The sequence below is a fragment of the Littorina saxatilis genome, linkage group LG15 (assembly GCF_037325665.1).
Source record: "Littorina saxatilis isolate snail1 linkage group LG15, US_GU_Lsax_2.0, whole genome shotgun sequence".
In the NCBI taxonomy this organism is placed as follows: Eukaryota; Metazoa; Mollusca; class Gastropoda; order Littorinimorpha; family Littorinidae; genus Littorina; species Littorina saxatilis.
This window is the reverse complement of record NC_090259.1, coordinates 46,880,087-46,885,122: the sequence shown is the minus strand read 5'-3', so window position 1 is coordinate 46,885,122 and position 5,036 is coordinate 46,880,087.

The following is a 5,036-nucleotide window of genomic DNA, read 5'->3' as shown; positions in this document are numbered from 1 at the left end:
GCGGTCCTATGGAACTCACTGCCTATTTTTCTTAAGCATAAAACAAACACAGACAGCTTCAAAAAAAATTATATGTCGCACATAATGCAACTAAACATGCGCTGAATGGTTCATCAATTCATTTAAAATGTATGTGCATGTTAAACAAAATTATAATAATATGCAGATCTAAATTAAGTTATGTTAAAAATTGACACTTGGAAATTGTACTTAAAATGCAGCATGACAATTTATTTTTAAAATTTTTATCTGTATATACAGTTATAATGTATTAAGTTTGATGTGATAATTCTTTGATTATATTGTTTTCTGTTCTTGTTGACCCTATATTAGGGCGAGGGCTGGATGTAAAAAGCAATATTCTTGCTTATCTATTACCCTCGATAATAAAGATTTTGTCTTGTCTTGTCTTGTCTCTCTCACTCTCTCTCTCTCTTACACAGAAACACACATACACAAACACACTGACACACGCACGAATGCATGCACGCACTCACACATAAATAACCACATTCTCTCTCTCTCTCTCTCTCTCCGCTCTCTCTCAAACACACACACACACACACACACACACACAGGCACACACACAGACACAGACACAGACACACACACACACACACACACACACACACACACACACACACACACACACACTAAACTTGAGTCACACACGCACACACTCACTCACACGCACTCACTCACTCTCTCACTCAAACTTCATACACACAAAACACTACACACCCATACGCACATATAGACAGACGGACATACACACCTTTACAAACAAACACATATACACACACCGTACTGACATACACTTACGCACACGCACATACACAAACCCACCTCTCTCTCTCTGTCTCTCTCTCTCTCTCTTACAAACACACACGGCACACACACACATTTACATACGCACGCATGCACGCACGCACACACACACACACAGGCTCACACACACACACACACACACAAATCTCAGTACACACAACTGAAACACACTCATCACTGTGTACGCACATAGACTGACAGACGGACATCAGAACACACCTTTACAAACAAACACACATACACACTCATACACACACAAACATACACACAAACTCATGCACACACACACACACACACACACACACACACACTCTCTCTCTCTCTCTCTCTCTCTCTCTCTCTCTCTTTCTTACAAACAGACACACACACACACCTGACACACATTGGCACCGTACGCACGCCGCACTCATGCACGCACGCACACACACACAGGCCCCCCCACACACACACACACCACACACATACACACACACACACACACACACACACACACACACACACACACACACATAACACAACAGTAACACGCTCCGCGTTTCGTTTTGTTTTCAGAAAACCTACTGCCAGTACTGGTACTCGCCATGCTTCTTCAGCAGTTTCAAAATGGCGCCCCGAACGCTCACGGAAATTGCCGGAACATACCGAAGAGGCGCTTGTCCCTTCTGTCTAATATAAGTTCTGTGGCGTGCACCGTGCATGGAGCTTTTTCGTAACGTGCACCGTGGATCACCGTGCATGGCACTTTTGGCCTCAACGTGCACGTGCACAGACCCCCCCCCCCCCCCCCCATGGTGACCCTCATTGAAAGCATGGCTAGTCTCATCGAGTTTAACTGAATGCTCAGAAAATTGTGGGACACCAGTTCCACGCCGTGGATCGTGTAACTCTGCATTTGCGCCACCGCAACTTTTTATATTTAGTCAAGTTTTGACTAAATATTTTAACATCGAGGGGGAATCGAAACGAGGGTCGTGGTGTATGTGCGTGCGTGTGTGCGTGTGTGCGTGCGTGTGTGTGTGTGTGTGTGTGTAGAGCGATTCAGACTAAACTACTGGACCGATCTTTATGAAATTTGACATGAGAGTTCCTGGGTATGAAATCCCCGAACGTTTTTTTCATTTTTTTTGATAAATGTCTTTGATGACGTCATATCCGGCTTTTCGTGAAAGTTGAGGCGGCACTGTCACGCCCTCATTTTTCAACCAAATTGGTTCAAATTTTGGTCAAGTAATCTTCGACGAAGCCCGGGGTTCGGTATTGCATTTCAGCTTGGTGGCTTAAAAATTAATTAATGACTTTGGTCATTAAAAATCTGAAAATTGTAAAAAAAAATAAAAATTTATAAAACGATCCAAATTTACGTTTATCTTATTCTCCATCATTTGCTGATTCCAAAAACATATAAATATGTTATATTCGGATTAAAAACAAGCTCTGAAAATTAAATATATAAAAATTATTATCAAAATTAAATTGTCCAAATCAATTTAAAAACACTTTCATCTTATTCCTTGTCGATTCCTGATTCCAAAAACATATAGATATGATATGTTTGGATTAAAAACACGCTCAGAAAGTTAAAACAAAGAGAGGTACAGAAAAGCGTGCTATCCTTCTTAGCGCAACTACTACCCCGCTCTTCTTGTCAATTTCACTGCCTTTGCCATGAGCAGTGGCCTGACGATGCTACGAGTAAAATGGCATTGCGTTCAGTTTCATTCTGTGAGTTCGACAGCTACTTGACTAAATATTGTATTTTCGCCTTACGCGACTTGTTATTAGAATGGTCTCGCGGAAGAGCCGATTCTTAAATTTGCATAGGTAAAACGATTGTTTTTTGGTATAAGTTTCTGGAGTAAAATTGTGATTGATGTTTTTGTGAACGGGAAACGGTTGACGGGTGACTTTGTTCCATCTCTCTTTTTCTCTCCGCCGCGATCTAATTTTGAATAGTTGAAGGTGATGTTAAACACCAAGTAGAGAAAATAAAGGTACTCGACACCCCTCGAGTCGAAGTGTGTTAACCTTGTGACGCAGGCATTTGGGATGTTGGGGCCTGGGGCCTACTGAGACTTTCTTTCTGCTTGGAATTCTGAAGAAAGACAACGTATATTTTTGTGCGTGTGTTTTCTGGACGCCCGGTGTGACATGTTTGGTCACAGGCTGAATTCCTTTGGGATGTGAGGAATTCTTTTGCTGGTAGGTTAATACAATTTTCTTTCTGTAAATGGGTAAGCAGTGAGAAGAAGAGTATGCTGCTTGGGGAAGGATTTATTTGAATGTTCATGAAGACTGTTTTGTGAGTTGAATGTTTGGGAAAACTTTTGTTTATTGAATGCTTTAGAAAACCGTTTGAGAGAACGGTATTGTAGGTATGTTATTTGATAAGAATGATGTTTTGTTGTTCAAAGAGTTAGTTTGTGGTAGTTGAAATTGTTGAGTTGTTTACGTATGCTTACGGCGTGCATTCTGTGGTTTGCAGGATGGCAGAGTGTGCGACGGGGTTCTTTTTAGAGGGGTGTAGTTAGATTCAGTTAGTTCTTTTTTAGAGGGGTGTAGTTAGATTCAGTTAGTTCTTTTTAGATGGGGTTTTCGTAGACGGGTTTTTTAGTGGGTTATCGTTTTAGCTAGGTTTTTGTAGATGGGTTTTCTAGCTAGGTTTTCGTATCCTGGTTATCGTAGATTAGCTCTCGTAGACTGGTTTTCGTAGACTGGTTCTCGTAGATTGGTTTTCGTAGATTGGTTCTCATAGATTAGTTTTCGTAGATTGGTTCTCGTAGATTAGTTTTTGTGGACTGGGTTCTGTAGACTAGTTTTTGTTAGAGGGGCTCAGTGAGTTTTTGTAGATTTGGTTTTTTGACTCACATGCGAAGCAAAAGTGAGTCTATGTACTCACCCGAGTCGTCCGTCCGTCCGTCCCGGCGTCCGTCCGTCCGTCCGTCCGGAAAACTTTAACGTTGGATATTTCTTGGACACTATTCAGTCTATCAGTACCAAATTTGGCAAGATGGTGTATGATGACAAGGCCCCAAAAAAACATACATAGCATCTTGACCTTGCTTCAAGGTCAAGGTCGCAGGGGCCATAAATGTTGTCTAAAAAACAGCTATTTTTCCCATTTTTCCCATTTTCTCTGAAGTTTTTGAGATTTAATACCTCACCTATAGATGATATATAGGGCAAAGTAAGCCCCATCTTTTGATAGCAGTTTGATTTACCTTGCTTCAAGGTCAAGGTCACAGGAGCTCTTCAAAGTTGGATTGTATACTTATTTTGAAGTGACCTTGACCCTGAACTGAAACATCGCTAAACAGCCGGGACCAAACGGCAAATCTAAATCTTGACAGTTTTTTGGGTTTTTTCGAAAATCGAATTTTGATGTGTCGCACGCAATGTGTCGTCATCATGGCAACAAAAACATGATCAATATCGCCGCTCTAAAACCACACGCCGTGTATATAATGTAAATGAGGTGATGATAAGGCATTGGCAGGTCCGTCTGCACATCAGTTGACCTGGGCGATCGAAAAAATCTCCACCCTTAACCCACCAGGCGGCAGCGGCCGGGATTCGAACCCACGACTGACTTTCTGTTTGGGATCATTGTCGTCAGTCGTCTTACCCGACTAGGCCACTGCGCCCGTCTCAGTAGTGTTATTCTTTGTCAACATTGCTCGATTGCCTATGCTGAAGATGATGGCCATGGTTACTTCATCCAGTGTGTTCCGTTGTGTGTGTGTGAGAGAGAGAGAGAGAGAGAGAGAGAGAGAGAGAGAGAGAGAGAGAGAGAGAGAGAGAGAGACTCACACATACACACACACTCACACACGTGACACACAAATACACTCAGCCACACTGTGCCACTGAGACACGTGACATGCACTGCTGACACACACACCGTGGCACACACACTCAGTCACACACCACCCTGAAAACACACACACGACACACACACACTGACACACGGCACACACACACACACTGACATACACACACACTGACACACACACACCAACTGAAACCGAAAAAAAAGCCTCGAAGCAGACGGGGGGGCACTCACGCACAAATACACACACACACACATCCACACGAACATACACTTGCTTTGGATTTTATGTAATGGACCATGCCAGGAAGAAGAATGCAACATAAAATCTGCAGAGACTCTATAGTCTCTGAAATCTGTTCTTTCGTTTATTTTTAGTGCA